We start from the raw sequence: 21,006 nt of genomic DNA, 5'->3' as shown, positions 1-21,006 counted from the left end.
ATGGCCGGTCGTACATGCTCTTCCGTACAGGGGCGGCTCAGCTTAAAATGGCCCAAATGTTTAAATTTGAACCGAGCAAGTCAAAGAGGAAAGATATATGATATACATGCTAGCTCACCCGATATGAATATTCTACTTTCGTATAACTGGCTAATGTGACTGTGACAGATAACTTTCTCACACTAGTAGAAAACAGGGCTTTGGTCACAGCGTAATATACACATTAGTCCCGGTTGCATTACAAACAGGGACTAATGTGAGTATTAGTCCCGGTTCGAGCGGCTAAAGGCATTAGTCCCGGTTTAAGACATGAACCGGGACTAAAGGGTGATGCCTTTTAGTCCCGGTTCATGTCTCAAACCGGGACTAAAGATTAGACCTTTAGTCCCGGTTTGAGATACGAACCGGGACTAAAGCATGCGATGCCCTTTAGTCCTGGTTCGTGTCTCAAACCAGGACTAAGGACAACTCCACCTCACGACCCCATTTGTTTGGGGTAAAACGGACAAACAGGTCGGTCCAGCGCGCGACGGCCCAGACCCATCTGGTCCGTTTTGTGTCTGGGCCAACCCATTTCGAACGCAAACTTGCGCCGGATTTGGGTCGCCGCAGACACCGAACGGACGCGCCGCTCGTCCGCGTCTGGCCGCGTGGCGGGGCGGCCACCTACCTCCCACCCGCCAACATCAATGTGCACGGGCGGCCGGGCCCACCTGTCATCGGCCCAGTGGAAGGTCGCCATCCTTCTTAAATGGGGAACCTGTGGACCGGTCGTCGTCCACACTGCCCACTCCATCCCGCGGCCTCCTCGAAACCCGACAGCACGAAACCCTAGCCCTCCCCTGTCCTCGAGCTCGCCGGCCAGCCACCTTGAATCCATGGGCTTCTGGAACAGCAAGGGGAAGCACGACCGCGAGGCGGGCTCCTCGTTGGGGCGCCACACCGGCTCCGTGAAGGAGAAGCCCGCATCACCACCATGCCAGGCCCCCGCGCCGCCCGCGTTGAAGGTAAGTGGCTGTACCTTGCGTAGGTACACATTTCTGACCAGTGCGGCAAGTCAACGTCGTCGGCGAGTATACCGGAACTTCCCTTCAATTGCAGAACATTGGCGCAACGATGTTAGGAAGTCTCTGGTGATTTCCCGGAAGGCTAGATGCTGGAGGTGCAGGAGGAACTCAATGCCAGCTGGGACCACCGTCATGCTGCTGAGGTTGGCTAAGATTAATGTTTCCAGGCTCGCCATGGCACCTTGCTGTATCTCTAGCCGACTCAGATTAGGCATGTCGTATAGATAGAGACCCTTTAGCTTGGGAAACCACCCCGTGAGAAATGCCAGCTGCTCTCCGTTGTATGCTCTGGTGAGACCTAGTCTCGTCAAGTTCGACAACCGAGAAATGGATGGCAGGGGGTCTACTCTCAGCTGTGACCAACGTAGATGCAATTCATACAAGTTCTGCCCCCCAACAGCTTGGAAGAGAGGAGACTCGTCCAACGCCCCTTCCGCTAGTCGTCCTCTCAAAAACAACTTCTGCAGGTTTGGTAGCCAGACATTCAACATGAGAACCTCGTCCACATCATTTGCATTCACATCTAGGGTGGACAAATACCTCATCTGAACTAAAGACTCACTGATGCGACCACAGTAAATTCCCTTCACATTACATAACCTCAAGCTTCTCATTTGCCTCAGTTCCCCTAAATGCCTAAAAGATTCATCTTGTGCTTCCAATGCTTGTAGCGTCTACATGTTTGTTAGATTTCCAAGACCATTTGGGATACAAATACCACGTTGGCATTTAAGCTCTCTCCAAGTTGGATCAATTACTCTCTCAGCAAATAAGTGCCTAAGCTTCTTTAGTTTCACAATTCCACTAGGCAGCTCATGTATATCAGATCCATAAAGGTCCAGTGTCAACAAATTAGAAAGCTTCTCAACAGACTTCGGGAGAATCTTCACTTTTGAATCACGCAAACCCAAATAGCGGAGATTAAAAAGATCTCCAATAGCATCTGGAATCTTCTCAATAGGTAGACCACCTAATTCTAGCACTGTCATATATCTTGACTCCTTACATAGCAGAGGTAGTAGAGTGAATGATGGCATGCTATTGTCTAGTGTAATGACAGTACGAAGTTGGTGCACACCAGAAACTGGCTCGGGATTATCCTTCATTAGTTTGTGGAGTACTAATCGGCGTCCATCCATCTCAAGAGATCCCTCGCGTTCACCACCATAAGCAACACCAAAACAGTTCTTCTGGCACAACTCCACTGCCAACTCACGCAAGATATCATGCATTTTGAATTTCTTCATCCTACCAAATGAGTTCCTCTCAACAAGTTGTAGCATATTTCTGTCGATCAACTCCTTTAAATAGCCTTCTGCAACTTCCTCTAATGTGTTTCTACCCCTCTCCTTAACGAATCCCTCTGCTGTCAATAACCGTACAAGCTTTTTCCTTGTAAAAAGATAGTCTTCTGAAAATAAGCTGCAGTATAGGAAACAACTTTTCAAGTGTGTTGGAAGGTAGATGAAGCTCAGATGCAAAACATTCCTTATGTGGCCAAGCCTCGAATTATTATTTATCTCCCAACTCAGTTGGTTATTTACTCTTCTCCATTCTTCCATGGTTTTCTCACACACACACAAGAGGCTACCAACGGACACAACAGCAAGAGGCAAGCCTTTGCACTTGCTAACTATTTCTTCGGATAAAGGCTTCAACTCTGCATGACATTCATGATTTGTTTCTCTTGGAAAGGCTTTCTTACAAAATAGATCCCATGCCTTGTCTTCGGATAAAGCTTCCATTGTTATGGTATGTCCTCGAGAGGCATGTGCAGCAACAGGGCCTTCTCTTGTTGTAATGATCAACCTACTGCCCTTATCATTATGAGTAAGCATCCTGGACAAATCATCAAATGCTTCCGGAGTCCAAATATCATCCAATATGATCAAATACTTTCGTTGCTCCAGAAATTTCGTCAGTGTCTCTTCAAGGCACACAATGTCCATAGCCACAGTGCTAGATAAAACACTAGCATTATCTTTAAAAACTTCCTTGATTATAACCCTCAAGACATGTTCTCTAGAATAAGTTTGAGAGATGGAGACCCAAGCGTGACATTGGAATTTATCCCTCTCCTTCTTGTAAACATTTGCAGCTAAAGCAGTTTTACCAAGACCTCCCATTCCGAGCAGAGCTATCACAGAGCATTCCAAATCATCACCTGCCAACCATTGCTCGAGTTTTCCTCTGTTTTCATCCACCCCCACTAGATCTTCTTCATCTAGGGAGCGTGAAATATTTGCTAGATCTTGGGATATCTTCACACTGTAATTGGAGCTGTTAGTATCCCCGTTATTTATCAGGGTAACCCATTGATTTTTTATCTCTGACAGGTGGGTGAGGTGTTTCTCTGTTTCCTTCACCTTGAGAGCTAACCGGTTGAAGGAAAACAGAGATCTTGGCTTTTTAACCCCTTTCTTCAGGAAAAAGCAACAACCTATATCATGTTCTTGACCAACTAGATACAAGTACTCATCCACCATGTCCTCCATCACATGTGCTACTTTCTGTACCTCTTCCAACCAACCCTCATATACTTGATTGTTGTGGTTTCTGTTAGAGTTATAATATAAGTCATGTACCCCTTTTGTATTTATCCCGTTGTATGAGGGGTTTCCTGCATATGTTCCACACCTGTACATGTATATATATATCGGCCTATGGCCTCATGGGAATACAAGTTGCTTATTCCTAACATGGTATTAGAGCTAGGTCAATTTTTTTTTGCACGCCGCAACTCGTGCTGATTGATCTGCCTCGCGACGCCACCGTCCTCTGTGGCCATCGCTCTGTTCTCCGTCGCCGCCGTGTGGATCGCCAGGCTGGGCCGCTGCCTTCGCTCCCGCCCGTGCGATTCCCTCTCCTCCTGATCGCGTCCACACCATGCTCCCTGATCCGGATCAAGCCGCCAGTCGTTCCCCTTGCTGGATTCTACCGCCGTGATTTCCCTGGTTCTGATCCAGTCGCCGGCGTTATCTCCAGCGGACGGCCGCCCGCCCGATCCGGTCGCCCGTTTCCACCAATCGCCAGCGCCCTCCCGCCCAAGCTACTCCGTTCTATCCATCGCGCGCCACAGCCGCCGCTAGCCCCGTCCGATCCAGCAGCCGGCCAAGTAAATTCACGTATACGTCATCTACGTCTACGTGTTTGTTGCTTGAGAATCCATCAGGTTTGGTCTAGCTAGCTTTGCACTTCGCGTGCACAGCATCGCTAGCCCCGCGCGCTACAGCCGTCGTTCGCCAGCCCCGCGCACTTCGCCAAGTCTAGTCGGTTCTAAAAAAAATGTCTGCTGCATCGGGCTATGTTGCTGTCCCTCGCTGTCCGGTGATCTTTGATGGTACTAACTACACCGAGTTTACTGGCTTCATGCGCATTCACATGCGTGGCATCCGTCTTTGGGGTGTTCTTTCTGGCAAGGTCTGCTGTCCGCCACGTCCAGTTCCTCCGGTGGCCCCTACTCCGCCAACTCCATCGGTTCTTCCTACGGATGCTAATCAGGCCGCCAAGGATGCGACTAAGCTTGCTGATGAGGCTGCTGATCGTGCTTATGATGAGAGGGTTTTGGCTTAGGAGGAGGCTCTTCAGACGTATCATGGTGCTCTGTCTGTTTACACCCAGTGGCTTGATGATGATGCTCGTGCTGCAGCTGTTCTCACTGCTAGTGTTCTGCCTCAGTTTGCTTCTGAATTTCTAGGTCTTCCTACTGTCTTTGAGATGTGGACCCGTCTTCGTGAGCGCTATCAGCCCTCTGGTGATGCCTTATACCTCTCTGTGATCCGTCAGGAGCATGCTCTTCAGCAGGGTGACTCTACTGTTGATGACTTCTATGCACAGAGTTCTGCTATCTGGCGCCAGCTTGATTCTCTCCGTAGTGCTGGGTGTCGTACCTGCCCCTGTTGCCAGGTTGTCCAGGCCAATTTGGAGTTTCATCGCGTCTATGAGTTCTTGTCTCGGCTCCGTAAGGATTTTGAGCCCCGGCGTGCTCAGTTGTTTGCTCGTGGCCGTATTTCTCTCATGGAGGCGCTTTCTGAGATTCGTGTTGAGGAGACTCGCTTACGTGGTGCTGGTTTGCTGGAGGTTCCCTCTGTGCTTGCTACTCGTGCTCCTACGCCACCTGCTCCATCGACCACTTCTCGCTCGAGTGCTCCGCCGCTCTTGCCCACTCCTTCTGGAGGCTCAGGTCGCCCCCGTCCACATTGCGCCTATTGCAACAATGATGGTCATCTTGAGTCTCAGTGCTACACGAAGAAGAAACACCTGCGCAAGGCTCGATCATCATCTTTAGGGACTTCGTCATCTACCTCGACAGCTTCAACCATTGCTTTGACTGAGCAGGATATTCTGAGACTTAAGCGTCTGCTCGCGGCTTCAGGTTCTTCCTCGGCGGGTACTGCCGGTTCTGTGACTGATGCTTCCCGCACTGAGCAATCACCCTCTACACAGTCAGGTACATCCCCATGGGTTCTGGACTCTGGAGCTTCTTTTCATATGTCTTCTCATTCCTCCACTTTGTCCTCTCTTCGATCGCTGGATTCTCCTATTCATGTCTTCACTGCTGATGGTACTCCACTTTCTGTTGCTAGTAGAGGCAATCTTACTACTCCTTCTTATTCTGTTCCTGATGTTGCTCATGTTCCTCGACTTACCATGAATTTGTTTTCTGCTGGTCAACTTACGGATTCTGGTTGTCGCGTCATCCTCGACGTTGACTCTTGTTCTGTCCAGGACCGTCACACGCACACTCTGGTTGGGGCTGGCCCTCGCCGCCGTGATTCTCAGGGTCTTTGGGAGTTGGACTGGCTTCATGTTCCTTCTGCTGCCACCACCATCGCCAGTTCTTCCGCTTCTGTTGCCTCCGTCACTGGTTCCTTCCAGCAGTGGCATCATCGACTTGGTCATCTGTGTGGTTCTCGGTTGTCTTCTTTAGTTCGTCGAGGCCTTCTGGGGTCTGTCTCAGGAGATGTCTCTTTAGAGTGTCAGGGTTGTCGTCTTGGCAAGCAGATTCAGTTACCATATTCACATAGTGAGTCAGTGTCTAAGCGTCCTTTCGATTTAGTCCATTCTGATGTATGGGGTCCGGCCCCTTTCGCTTCGAAAGGTGGTCATAAATACTATATTATTTTCATAGATGATTTCTCTCGTTACACATGGCTTTATTTCATGACTTCTCGTTCTGAGGTGTTGTCTATTTATAAGCGTTTTGCTGCCATGGTTCATACTCAGTTCTCTTCACCCATTCGTGTTTTTCGTGCTGACTCCGCTGGCGAGTATATCTCTAAGATGTTGCGTGGTGTTCTTGCTGAGCACGGGACTCTCTCTCAATTCTCTTGTCCTGGTGCTCATGCTCAGAATGGTGTGGCTGAGCGAAAGCATCGACATCTTCTTGAGACGGCACGTGCATTGATGATTGCTGCCTCTCTCCCGCCTCATTTTTGGGCTGAGGCCGTCTCCACATCCACCTATCTTATCAATATACAGCCTTCCGCTGCTCTACAGGGTGGTGTTCCTTTCGAGCGACTTTTTGATCGTTCTCCCGATTATTCGATGCTTCGCTTGTTTGGTTGTGTTTGCTATGTTCTTCTTGCCCCTCGCGAACGCACCAAACTGACCGCTCAGTCTGTTGAGTGTGTCTTCTTAGGCTACAGTGATGAGCATAAGGGCTATCGTTGTTGGGATCCTATTGGTCGTCGGATGCGTATCTCTCGAGATGTGACTTTTGAAGAGTCTCGTCCCTTCTACCCACGCCCATCTTCCTCGACTTTTTCAGTGCAGGATATCTCTTTCCTCACTTTTCCTGACTCACCTATCACCCCCGCCGAGAATGTACCTCTCCGTTCCACTTCCTCTCCCTCTCCACATCTAGTTGATTTGCAGCCACCATCCTCCCCGGTCTCCTCGCCTAGCATGTCACTGGGTTCTCCACCTTCATCTCCGGTGACTTCCTCCCCGGTCTCCTCTCCCAGCCTGTCACCGGATTCTACACCTTCATCTCCGGTGACTTCTTCGTCGCCACCCCCTGATTCTACCTTGCCGATTCCTCCTTCTATTATTCCATCTTTTCCTCAGCATTACACTGGTCGTCCACGACCAGTCGATGCCTCTGTGGATGGGTCGTCATCTTCCTCTCAGCCTACTTATGGCTTGCGCTCTCGTCCTCGTCCGCCTGTTGATCGCTTTGGATTTCCCACCGTTGGTGCTGCTGTTCTTGAGCCGACTTCTTACCGTCAGGCTGTTGTTCATCCTGAATGGCAGTTTGCGATGGCAGAGGAGATTGCTGCTCTTGAACACACTGGTACCTGGGATCTTGTTTCTCTTCCTCCCGGAGTCCGTCCGATCACTTGTAAGTGGGTCTACAAGGTTAAGACTCGCTCCGATGGTTCTCTTGAGCGTCACAAAGCTCGTCTTGTGGCTCGTGGTTTTCAGCAGGAGCATGGTCGTGATTATGACGAGACTTTTGCTCCTGTGGCTCATATGACCACTGTTCGTACACTTCTTGCCGTTGCCTCTGCACGCCACTGGTCTATATCTCAGCTTGATGTTAAGAATGCCTTTCTTAATGGTGAGCTGCGTGAGGAGGTGTACATGCAGCCACCACCTGGGTATTCTGTTCCTGATGGCATGGTATGTCGTCTTCGTCGCTCTCTCTATGGCCTTAAGCAAGCCCCCCGCGCCTGGTTTGAGCGCTTTGCCTCTGTGATCACTGCTGCTGGTTTTTTAGCAAGTGCTCATGATCCAGCATTGTTTATTCACCTTTCTCCTCGTGGTCGGACTCTTCTTCTTCTTTATGTTGATGACATGATCATCACGGGGGATGACCCCGAGTATATTGCCTTTGTAAAGGCCCGTCTTAGTGAGCAGTTTCTTATGTCTAATCTTGGACCCCTTCGCTACTTTCTTGGGATTGAAGTCTCTTCTACCTCTGATGGCTTTTTTATATCCCAGGAAAAGTATATCCAGGATCTTCTTGCTCGTGCTGCTCTTACTGACGAGCGCGTTGTTGAGACTCCTATGGAGCTCAATGTTCACCTCCGTGCTACTGATGGTGATCCTCTCCCTGACCCGACGCGTTATCGTCATCTTGTTGGCAGTCTTGTCTATCTAGCTGTCACTCGTCCGGACATCTCTTATCCGGTTCATATTCTGAGTCAATTTGTCTCTGCCCCCACCTCGGTTCACTATAGTCATCTCCTTCGTGTTCTTCGATATCTTCGAGGCACGATCTCTCACCGTCTATTCTTTCCTCGCTCCAATTCTTTACAGCTCCAGGCCTATTCGGATGCTACGTGGGCTAGTGATCCTTCCGATCGCCGTTCACTTTCTGCTTACTGTGTTTTTCTTGGTGGTTCTCTCATTGCCTGGAAGACGAAGAAACAGCTTGCAGTTTCTCGTTCGAGTGCCAGGCTGAGTTGCGAGCAATGGCTCTTTTGACGGCAGAGGTGACTTGGTTACGGTGGTTACTTCAGGATTTTGGTGTTTCTGTCACTACACCGACTCTGCTTTTATCTGACAGTACAGGTGCTATCAGCATTGCACGCGATCCTGTGAAGCATGAGCTCACCAAGCATATTGGTGTTGATGCTTTCTATGTGCGCGCTGGTGTGCAGGATCAGGTTATTGCTCTTCAGTATGTGCCTTCCGAGTTACAGTTGGCGGATTTCCTGACGAAGGCTCAGACTAGAGCACAACATGGCTTTTATCTCTCCAAACTCAGTGTTGTTCATCCACCATGAGTTTGAGGGGGGGTGTTAGAGTTATAATATAAGTCATGTACCCCTTTTGTATTTATCCCGTTGTATGAGGGGTTTCCTGCATATGTTCCACACCTGTACATGTATATATATATCGGCCTATGGCCTCATGGGAATACAAGTTGCTTATTCCTAACAGTTTCGAATGTCCATTTGACAGAGAACATCATGAATTACACGAAGCTCACTAGCAACACGGCCCATGGTCTAGTAGCTGTGTGCCATACTTCGCAAACTGCACACTAGCCTGGTCTGCTGCTCCCTTTGCCAAGGCAATTCCGATCTTTTTAATGGCTAGAAAAATCACAATCTCTGCCATTACTTTGAGAATTGCTAATGTCTCACTGTTGAGTGGTGGTGTAGTTCTATATTCTCCTCAGTTTATCAGAATGACCACTGCAAAATGAAGTGATGCATTAATTAAACATTTAGTGCATTTTGCTAGTAGCAAACACTTCAAACTCTACAACCACAATTGAAAAGTGAAATAAGCAAAACAAAAAAAATCAAAATAGTAATACTCCTAGACTCTTATTTTGTATTGTTAACTTCTCTAACTCTAACCCACATAATCAATGAAAACAGTACTTATGACAAGCAGGTTCACGAGAATTTTAAATCACTTGGGTGTGTGCGGTGTTGGCGTGTGTTTGTATTGGTGCACTCGGATGTTACGATGTTGCTTTATAATATAAAGCGGGGGGAAACCCTTTTTCGTAGTATGACAAAGAAGGACTAATCTGACATAGCTGCCAGCTCATTGATATGAATATTTTACTTTTAAGAGAGATGGCTAATGTGACAGTTCCAGGTTACTTGGTTCCATATTTTTCTAAACCTTTATCTAATAGTATCTCCAGATGCATGGAGAAACAAATAGGTAGAGTTGTTGAGTTAACTGCAAGCAGATTCATTCCAATCAAGAAAATGAATGATAAAACAAAGCTGTAATGCATAGAGGTCATTAGGAGAAACCGATAAATTATTGCTGTTACTAAAACGACTTTAATTAGGTGGAACTTGGTTCAGGAAACTGCGCCTTTTTTAGCAAGGTGTAACTTGGTTCAGAAAACTGCACCTTTTTTAACCAGGCTTTACTCGCAAGAGTAATCCTTTCTGCTTGGAGTTCAGTTAACGGATGCATAAGTGCAGAGGAAGTCGAGGCTCTAGCACGTCTAGAATAGGTGCATAAATGTAATCTATAATACCCCTGTGGTTGTGCAGAGTGACTGCAGCTTGGTAGTCAACACCTTGGTGTGCCAAGAGAAGAATATTTTTGTGATTGGCAAACAAGGCTATTATGACAGGAGTTTTGTGTGATTGAATCCAAAGTTCCAAACTATAATTCCTAATGAACACACAACACCAGGTTAAAAAAAAACAAGAATGATGATTCTGCAAGAGCATATGCCCATCATGGACGGCAACTAGTTCCTAACTGCCAAGTATGTCACCAGTAATGAGCACTATGAACAACTATGCTACAGATTAATGCCAGATTATTTGTCAATCCAGGGGAAATGATGGACCGTAACTAAAACCTGAACATACCTTCCCTCTCACCGCTCGCCAGACCTTGGGGTCGTCACAAATTAAGAAGATTGTCCTTCCAAGAGGAATCTTTATCCTGCTTACTGGTGCTGGAATAAATGACAATGTATTAGTCACAAAGTATATATACTAGGCTTGCTAACTTCAAAAGTTACAGCAGGTGTGTTTTCTGCTTGCACCAAGGGAGATATATTGTTCTTACTACAACCTAAGAGAGCGAGAAAATTAGGAATGACGACACACCTGCCTCGAAATGGCTTAGATCTGATCCATGTTGGCGACCTCCTAGTGCATTTGTGAATCTGAAACCATCAGAATAATCTCATGGATCCTCACAAAAAAATTAGACCTAATGACTTGGGGCTGTTGAGGTTGTCATTGAAGCTTAACCATGGAGATCCTGAACCATCATGGAGTCATGGGTGTGGCTGAGAGTGTGCCGATCAGATCTAAAGAACGGCCACCATACCTGGCTTGTAATGGCAAAGGGAAACTGATGATTATTGCATTAACCTAGCTACCCAGGAGCAAAACCAAATTAAGGGCAACGAACCTGACCTGTAAATCGATGTAGATCTGGACCAGGATGTTGGTGACCTGCTCCTTGTGCTCTTGCTTCAGGATCTGAAATCACCAAAGCAGAGTCATGGCTTGGTGAGAACAGAGAATGGAGCCATCTCGAGAGGGGATGTAGCCAGCTGAAGCTCCAAGTCAAGTCAATGCAAGCTGGCCTTCTCGTGGTGGCTGAAGCTCCTTGTGCACATCCAACTACTTCAGCGTTCAATGGGCCCCATGCATTGAAGGTGCTTCATAGCAGTCTCTACTGCGGTGTGGCATGCATAGAGTGATGCAGCCTTCAACAGCCTGCTGCCTACCCATGTGCAACCAAGCAGAGTTCTGCCCAGAGCAGAGCCATAAAACCGTTGGACATACCAAGGTTCTGCCTGCTTGCTTCAGAGTCCATAATGTGTCTCTCATTTTGTTTTGTTTTGTTTTTAACAAGGTATTCTCTAGGAGAAGATTTAGTAATTCTCAAGGTTTGGAAAAGACATGGATGGCAGCATGTTTAGAATTTTAAGCACATGCACATACAATTTGTGAAACACCCACTGTTAAGTAATAACAACAATAAGGATATATTCAGATATGCCTGAGCAGTACAGTAGCTTACCCGCTGGCAGCAAACTAAGCTATATATGCTCACAGAGATTAAAAGGAATGTTTTGACAGAGCAAGCATTAATCCAAAGGAACAACTATATTCTTGTCCACCTCTGTATTTAAACTCTTTCGTCTATTGCTCCCTCTCTTTTCGATCATTCCAGAAGCCAAGCACCTGCGGTAGCAAGAGTATGGTGGAAATCTCAGTTTAGTATGGACTATGGACTCACAGTTTTGTGCACTTCAGGATATGAGATGATCAAAATAGTTTAATTTCTTGGAGAGACATAGAGAGCAGGGAAGGCAAGCCATCTCAAGTCAATGACAGTCTTCTCGTGGTGGCTGAAGCTCAATTATTTTTCCACCAATCACTTCGTTCATGGACCTCTGCATTAAAAGTCATGCTTTAAAGGTGCAATCCGTACTGTGGCATGCACACAGTGATACAGAATCACAGAGGAATAGCTTCAAGCCTTGGACAGCTTACCCATGTGCAATTCCGGGCAACCAACTTCTCTTGCTTCAGTTTTCTGCTTCAAATAGCGGGCTCTCCTTTGGTTTTGTTTTCTAGGAGAAGATTTAGAGATTCTGAAGGTTGGCAACGTATGCACAAATAGTGGATAATTAAGCTATATTGATCATGAGGAGCAGTAGAAATGGAGGCTTACAAGGATTTCTGAATTACACACTGTTAGGTAAATAAGGCTATATTCAGAAAAGTATGCAGGAGCAATGAACTAAGCTATATACATACAGAATCCAAAAGCAAATTACTTTGAGAAGAAATGGTGGAAATCTGAGACCCAAATTTGATTACTTTTGAGAGACTGAAATTCAGAGTCGATTTGCCATAACACAAACACAATGTGTCCTGCTTCAGAATATTGACTGGACAGCTTACCAAGGTATGGTTGCTGGCAACTTGAGAGCAATAATTGGGAAGGGATAAAGATTTTTACGCGCTTTATTTTCGGAATGACATGAATGCATCTCTAAATTAATCCTTCATCAAATCTGATATATATACTAGTTAATGGCAGAACAGAAAAATAAAATAAGCACATCAGCAACTACCTCTGATTTCCATTCAGGACAACGGGGGGAGGGGGCAGGCATTGTCGCAGGTCGTTGGCACTGATATGGCGCCGATTGTTGGCGCCACTCTACTTCACACAAGGTGAAGGGTGACGTCAATGAGACGATCTCCGGCTGCTCGGCAGCAGCATGGTTCCAGTAACCTACAGCAGCTTGAGGCAAGCAACAGCCAGAATTCAAGCTCTTTCTTCAGTAAACGGAGCCACATCATTTGTCTCGGTGATGATGGCGTCAAAACCTACCACATCTGTGCAGGTGCAGGCTCAACGTCAGGCTTCCTATTATGCAACCAATAGTGAGAAACCGCAACATGTCGAAATTATCCTTTGTCAGAGGTCAGTTACTGACAAGGAGCGGCAGAAAAACATGTATTCGGGGATTCCAAATGTGTCAAAGGTAAATCCGGAGTCTGTCACAGGTAGCTACCATCGGTAATACTAGTAACAAGATGCAGGGACTGTTAATAATCTATCAAAGGTAGGTACTGACTAGTTAAGTCAGGAGCCTGTGAGCAATGTCACGAGTTCCTAACCCCAAAAGCAATGACGCACATTTCGTCAGTGGAGGCAGCATCAAAACAGAACAAATAATTGTGGGGATGCTTATATCAAGGTGGAGCTCATGGGTGAAGAAATTCGCTTCAGATTTACTGAGTGCAAATTCTCGATCGGATTAATTGTAGCCCATGGATTACAAGGATAAATCATGGCTGGCTGGCTGGCTGGTTTACCTCGTCGTCGCCGCCGGCGCCGGGCCGGAGGTTCCACTTCGCGGCGGCCGCGGCGAGCGAGGTGGGGGCTTGGCCGGGCAGGGTGGTCCAGTCGCTGTACAGCGGGTGGGTGGTCGGCCGGAGAGGAAGCATCGTCCTACCCCTAACCCTCGCCGGCGGCCAAGTCGTCTGCCTCCCCCCTCCGTCGATCCGCTCTCCGGCCCAGTTGGTGTGCCACAGTGCCTGGCCCAAGCCCAGTTGGTACCAGTTTTTGATAGTCAGATCGTTAACCCTGGCCCAAATGGTTACCCCTTGCGTGTTGGGCTCTTCTTCTGAATTTTGTTTTTTATTTCTCTATATGTGTTTTCGGATTTTAGATGGCCTTTATTTTTATTTTTTTTATTTTCAGTATTTATCTAGTTATCCCTAGATTTTGTTTTTATTTTTTTTGGCAATGCACAGTTGTGCTTTTTGGAAAGAAAAAAGTTTTGTGCTGCTATGAGAAGTATAGATTTGCTTCTCATGGAAATACATATTTGCATCCGCGAGAAGCACAAATTTGCTTCTTGAAAAAGGAAAAAAAAAACTATGCTCCCTGAGAAAGCACATATTTACTTCTCGTGGAACCATAGATTTGTTTCTGCATTATGCTTCTCGAAAAAAAATGTTCTTCCAGCAGAAGCACAGATTTGCTTCCGTGAGAATGCAAAGGAAAGGTGCTTCTCAAGAAAAAGTAAAAAAAAACATGTTGCGGGCTTTGGTTTTTCTTTTTTTTTATTAAATTTTTTTGTTGCCAGTACTTTCGGTTTCATTTTTTACCGGATATACTTTTTAGGTATTTTTTTTGGTTTGTTGTGAAAAAAGATCTTCGTCGAAACCTATTAACATGGGATCTAGTTTCGAAGATCTCAACATAAAAAATCTAATGATGAAGGCGGTTTGTGATTTAGATGCTTGGTTTAAGAAATAAAACATTTTAAATAAATGAATCTATAAAAAAAAGAAAACACCTAGGTTACCACTTGTCAGTGCCAAAAAGGTTGGAAACACCTAGGTTGTCCCTTAACTAGTGATTTTGCCCAACCCCAAGCTACAGAGTTTATTTAAACTAAAAGAAAACATTTTTGTGAGGAAAAGACGACTACATTGCATAACTGTGGGAATTGCACTCCTTCTGGCACGAACCCAACCACACAACGGTTCTCATGTTAGGGTGTCCTATTAAAGGAAGGCAATGAGCCACATTGTTGCACACATGACGCACCACCGTGGAAAAATGTTGATGATCTAATTGGAGGAGTCACTTGATCTCACCAACAATAGAAGGATTCGGCGATCCAACTTCAGTTTGCATGATCGCTTTGGCAGCCAGAATCATTCTCGGCGACGAAAGGTTTTTGGAGCTTCATGCATATGGTAGTGTGACATATGGTGGTGTAAGAGCATGCCTAGTAGAATCCTCAAATGCTCAAACCCTTAAAGTAGTTTTAAGGGTTGAGAAGTGTCAGTTTTTGGCACTTTTAAGGGTTGAAAAATAGGGGCAAAGACTAGAACCCTCAAACCCAACCCTTAAACTACTTTAAGGGTTGGATTTGAGGGTTCTAGTCTTTGCCTCAACCCCAACCTTTCAAACTGTCATTTCACATATCACACATTTCATCATATGACATATCACAAATTCCATCACATTTGATATAAAACAATAATCATTCTAGTTATTATTACACCACCGAATAAAACAATAATCATTCAAATTATTACAACAATGTTTGAGCAAATTACAATAATTGTTCGAATCAAATAGGATATAGAAAAGTAAAACAAAGATACATCATGGGCCAATGCGCTGCCCATCCAACTGCCAGTGGTACTCTACTAGATCATCCCGGAGCCGACCATGAGTGATTGCATCCTCAATCTCACGATGTGTTTGAAGAAAAGCGTGTATGCGAGAAGGGTTTCTTTCCCGTTGCACACAGCTACCAATATTGTCATAGAAACAAGGGAGGTTTAACCCTCTCTCATCCTCTAGGATCATGTTGTGTATAATCACACAACATTTCATGATGTTCACTAAGGTTTTTTTGTTCCAAAACCGAGCTGGACCCCGAACTATGGCAAACCTTGCTCTCAATATCCTTGCGGGCTGCCTCTTGTGCCTTGGTGAAATGAGCCTCTTTTCTTGTTAAGGGCACCCCATTTTTCTCCTTGATGAACTTCACAAGAGTTGCCCATTCGGGATAGATGCCATCGGTGAGATAGTATCCCATTGAGTACTCATTGTCCATGATTTTGTAGTTGCAAGCTGGAGCATCCCCAGAAATTAATCTTTTGAACAAAGGAGATCTATTGAGGACATTGATATCATTGAGTGTTCCCGACAACCCAAAGAATGCATGCCAAATCCATGTGTCCTCCGATGCTACGGCCTCAAGCACAATGGTAGCATCACGGTTTTTACCGCAATACATGTCGTGCCATGCCTTTGGGCAATTTTTCCACCTCCAATGCATGCAATCAAGACTACCTAGCATCCCCGGCCATCCCCTTTTTTCATTGATTTCCATCAGTCTCTTTGTATCTTCCTCGTTTGGTGCCCGAAGATACTTCTCACCATACAACTTGATAACCAACTTTGCAAACCTACGGACGGACTCTGTGGTTGTATCTTGTCCAATGTGAAGATACTCCTCGGTATAGTCCGCGGGTATGCCATAGGCGAGTACCCGCATTGCCGCCGATATCTTTTGATATGCACTAAACCCCATGATACCGGCGGCGGATCTACGATGTTTAAAGTAATAGGAGGCCGCCTCACAATCGGTGACAATCTTCACAAACAAACTACGACGCATTTGGTACCTTCTGCGGAAGAGACGAGTAGGGTATGTAGGTACCTCCGCGAAGTAGTCTTGCATCAAATGCTCGTGCCCAAGAGCGCAGTTCCGGTAGATGGTGACTCACCCCATCTTCGACCCTCTACTCTGATCCATAAGCTTCACGCGGTCTTCAAACGCTTGCATGTCGACGAGGAGGCTCATCATCTCGACGTCGTCATCTTGCAACAACTCGTCGATGCCCGAATCGTCGGATGACGACCAACCCGACGAATCGGACAATGAGTCCATGGCAACGTCATCATTGTTCATCTCCATCTACAAAAGGCATTCAATTTTTAGCGCTACAAATTGAAACAAAAAGGAAAATGAAACAAAAAAGAAAAAATTAACATACCTTCAGGCGAGGACGCCGCGGGGGCGCGGCCGAGGCGGAGCGGAGGCCGAGGCGGCGGCGCGGGGGCGCGGCCGAGGCGTGGCGTGGACGGCGCCGCCGGGCGAGGACGGCGGGGCGGAGGCCGAGGCGGGCAGGGGGCGCGGCAGAGTTGGGTTGGGGAGGACACGGCGGGGCGGAGGCCGAGGCGTGGCGGGGGCGCGGCCGAGGCGGGTTGGGGAGGACGCGCGGCGGCCGGGGCCGGGAAAGATCGCGGCGGGGCAGAGGGCGGGCAGGGGCGGCGATCTGCGCGAAGAGGAGGAGGCGCGGCCGTCCGGGGCCGGGGATGGACGCTGCCAAGGCGTGAGGCGCCGGCGGGACGGCGGCGGGCGGCGGGCGGGCGGCCGGATCCACTTGGCGGCGGCGGCATGGAGGTTGGGGAGGATGAAACTTCCCTCCCGCGCGTTGTTGCTACGATTGCAAGTCGACCCATGTTTTCCTCCCAAACCCTCACTTCTACAGGTTGGAGATGTGTTTCCGGGTTGGGCCTCTAAAAAAATTTAAGGGTCTAAGGGTTAAAGGGGTCTAGTCTACACACTTTTTTCTGTCTAAACTGTAAAAAATCAATAATTTTTACAAATTTGAGGGTTTAGGGGTACTACTAGAGATCCTCTAATGCTCTCCATACAGGGAGCAAGCTCAGCTTCGAGGAGGGCTATTACATGTGTACAGATATCAACAAGAAGAGACACATGAGAATGAGATGGCCCTTTTCGTCACGCAGAACCAAGCCAGCTCCCTCGGTTGCAGCCTTCTCATTGAATGCAGCATCGACGTTTAACTTATTCGCGGTGTTACTCATTGAACCGAAGGTCGCCCACTGGTCAAGCTCGACTCTCCTACACCTTCTTCTGATCATTAAAATTGCGTTGTTCCGAATCATAGAGCATGACTCTATGTCGCTTAACGCGGTAGCTAAAGTTGCATCGCTCATGATTCCGCTCCCGCACAAGTGAGTGCTCGCGTAGAGTGGCCTGGCCCAACAAGCGATAAGAGAGCAAGCGTTCCCCAACGGGCGATAAGCAGGAGTTGTTTCCTATTCATTTTTTCCACTATGTTTTTTTAATTAAATTTTAAGTTAATTTAATATTTTCATGAAATTTTTATTTTTTCCGTATCATTATAAAGATGTTTCAGTGTGTATTTGAAAAATATTTTAATGTGTATTCACAAAAATAATTCAAACACATGTACTGGAAGATGCTAAATGTGCATAAAAATATTTTTTGTATACAAAAAATGAACAATGTGTATGAAAAAGTACACATAAAAAAGGGTATTTAAAAAACCATCTATTTGAAAAATGATAAAGGTGTATAAAAATAATTTTTAAGTGTATATGAAAAATGTACAAAGTCTACTAAAAAATAAACATCAAAAATTTTATTTAAAAAAATATTAGTCATATTTTTGAAAAATGTTAAACATGAAGAAAAATAATGTTCCACATGTATGTAACAAATGTACAATGTTTATGAAAGATGTAGACATCAAAACATGTATTTGGAAAAATGTTAAATATGTATTTGAAAAATGTCTACCATGCATCAAAATAATGTTTCTGGTGTATACGAAAAATGTATAATGTGTATGGAAAACTACTCATATAAAATAGTTATTTGAAAAACAAATCATGCATTTGCAACATGTTAAATGGGTATAAAGTTAATGTTTCAGATGTGTATGAAGAAAATATACATTAATATTGTCTATTGAAAAAATAGACATCAAATAATGCATTTGAAAAAAAATGTGAATCATGTATTTAAAAAATGTTAAACTTCTAGAGAAAAAAAGTTTCAGATTTATACGAAAAATATACAATGTGTGTGAAAAGAAGTGGACAACAAAACATGCATTTAAGAAGAAAAAAAAGTACAACATGTAGTTGAAAAATGTCTAACATGCATTAAAATAATGTCTCAAATGTATAAAAAATGCACAATGTCTATGAAAAAATACACATAAAAATATTTATTTGAAAAAATCACGTATTTCAAAAAAATGTTAAATGTGTTTACCAGTACTGTTTCAGATGTATATGCAAAATGTACAATGTCTATTGAAAAAGTAGATATCAAAAAATGTATTTGAAAAACATGTTGATCATGTATCTAAAAAATGTTAAACATGTATAAAAATAATGTTTCAGATGTATATGTAAAATATACTATGTTTATGTAAGAAACAGACATCAAAATATGTATTTAAGAAAAATAAGAGTACATCATTGAGTTGAAAAATGTCTAACGTGCATGAAAAATAATGTTTCAGATGTATACGACAAATGAACAATATATATGAGAAAAGTAAACATCAAAAATAATTATTTCATAAATAATAAAGTATTTGAAATAATTGTTAAATGTGCATACAAATAATGTTTTACATGTATATGAAAAATGTATCATGTCTATTGAAAAAAAGTAGACACAACTGTGTGTTTGAAAATGTTAAACAGACTTGCCCGGTTGACAAAGCCCCTGTAAAGAGTTGTTCAGGCATGGATCAAACTGTTTGGTGCTTCGCAGTTTCGTTCTTATCTTATTCTCAAGTTGGAACTAACAATTTCTGTAAGCATAGTTAGGTCTAGATCCGTCTTGACCAATGGATGGAAGGATAAGTCTTCACAACGTAAACCAACATACAAGTTCAGTGTCTATATCCATGTGCAAGATTTTGAACTTTTAAAAGTCATGTTCCGTCTTTCTCTTACCTGGCCCAGGGACACGTCTTTCAGATTCACCTTATTTTAGATGCTCAATTTACACCTTGGTTAATATAGCTTGTGAAATTAGCACATTTTTAATTTGGAAAAGGATAAGCAACGCTACTCACGCCTGTAGCAAAAACTCACAAATTGTTGAGTATAATCTACCACTTGAAAATGCTATGGTGGACATGGTTCCTAATGCACCTGAATGGGACACTAAAATTTTGAAGAAGGCAAAAGTATTTAAAAATCCTGAATTTATTTTTGTAAAATCCACATTAGAAGGCCAATGTGGCAGCTGACGTTGGTTGCCATGCCACAAAAAAATGGAAGAAATAAATCTCATATATAAAAAATAGAAGTTTTGTTAAATTCTTGAAACTAAAATACTACCAATATAATCACAAATATTATTCTGGAGACTTGATGGCGGAGGCACAATTCAAACGAAATTCATCTAGAATCCAAATCCAGTTCAGACACTGAAAATAATGCACAGTTTTATAGTTTTATAAAATTAGTGTTAAATCACAGTAATGTCTTGAAGTCGAGTCCAAAGATAAAGAAAAACTGCCGAATATGGTTCTATAAATACCAGAGCCACAACGCACGGCCGGAAAAAAAAAAAGAGGACCCAGGGGGACTTACGCACGCACACAACTCACAAGCCGGCCATCCACGGCGCACACATCCATCCTTGCTCCACGCACCATCCATCCATCAACCCACGCATACATCCATCTCTCATCTCCATCTACCACGCGCGCATCTGGAGAGGAGGAGGAACCCCAGACTGCTCCCGACGGCACACAGCTATACGGGGAGCTCGTGCAGGCGGCCGAGACTCCGTCGCAGCCGGGTGAGGCTCACCGGAGCCGCATGCCGATCATCTTCTCTCAAGGTGAGAACCGTAACTAGTCTATCCCTCGCATCCCCTCTCTTCTCTCTCGATGGTGGTGGCTACGACCGGACAGCCTGAGACTGGCCGATCGCCGGCTCCGTCTCGGGCCGCTGGAGGTGACGACGCCGTGCCGGGGGTGCCGTTCAGGGGTAGACCCCGGTACACTACCCAGCAATGACGACTCTCGCGAGGACCGCGACAACGTGCCGGGGTTGCCGTGCATGCGCAACCCCCGACGCAAGACGACGATGTGCCGGGACTGCCGCCCGTGCGTGGTCCCCGGCGCGCTACTCACAACGACAACGTGCTGGGCCGCCGCCTATGAGCGACCCCCAGCGCACCCTCCATGCAAGACGGCAACGTATCGGGGCCGCCATCCATGCACGGTCCCCGGTGTACCCTCCATCGTCGAGTCCGCTGGCAACCTCATTGTGCCGGGACTCGGCGACACGCCTCGTTCGACTCGGCGCACCCCTTCTACTTACACCATCGGCGGCGTCAAGGCGAGACACCGCCGCATCACGAGGTCATATTCGCCCCGTCTCACCAGTCCATGGAGGCGCCATGGGCTGGTCGGGACTCGTCGACACGCATCATTCGACTCGACTCCATCTAGGACGCCACCCCTTCTACCTACACCATCGGCAACGCCTGGGCGGGGCTCCGCCGCATCGCGAGGTCTACTTCGCCGCTGTCTTGCCGGTCCATGGAGGCGCCATGGGCTGGCCGGGACTCGGCGACATGGTCCATTCGACGCGTCGGTGGCGGCGCGGCGTTCGACGAGACACC

General features: G+C 45.8%; 1 long non-coding RNA gene and 1 pseudogene across 2 annotated transcripts; one reads left to right on the top strand and one right to left on the bottom strand.

Moving 5' to 3' along the window:
• Positions 1 to 475: 475 nt before the first annotated feature.
• Positions 476 to 13,599, bottom strand: LOC147957257 (disease resistance protein RPM1-like; annotated as a pseudogene). The gene is made up of 12 exons (XR_015609680.1): positions 13,355 to 13,599; positions 12,867 to 12,902; positions 12,604 to 12,776; positions 12,017 to 12,096; positions 10,928 to 11,916; positions 10,760 to 10,838; positions 10,613 to 10,671; positions 10,370 to 10,458; positions 8,964 to 9,214; positions 1,786 to 3,626; positions 1,080 to 1,722; positions 476 to 1,040 (listed from the first exon to the last, which is right to left on the bottom strand). The product of XR_015609680.1 is annotated as a disease resistance protein RPM1-like (transcript).
• On the top strand, positions 5,455 to 6,231 carry LOC147957258 (uncharacterized). Its single transcript, XR_015609900.1, has 2 exons — positions 5,455 to 5,517; positions 5,796 to 6,231. It is a non-coding gene; the product is annotated as an uncharacterized LOC147957258 (long non-coding RNA).
• Positions 13,600 to 21,006: the final 7,407 nt, after the last annotated feature.

Source organism: Triticum urartu, chromosome 7A, assembly GCF_056163025.1.
Source record: "Triticum urartu cultivar PI428250 chromosome 7A, HENAU_Tu73, whole genome shotgun sequence".
Taxonomy (NCBI): domain Eukaryota; kingdom Viridiplantae; phylum Streptophyta; class Magnoliopsida; order Poales; family Poaceae; genus Triticum; species Triticum urartu.
Note: the sequence above shows the minus strand (reverse complement) of the source record. Positions and strands in the feature narration are given on the sequence as shown.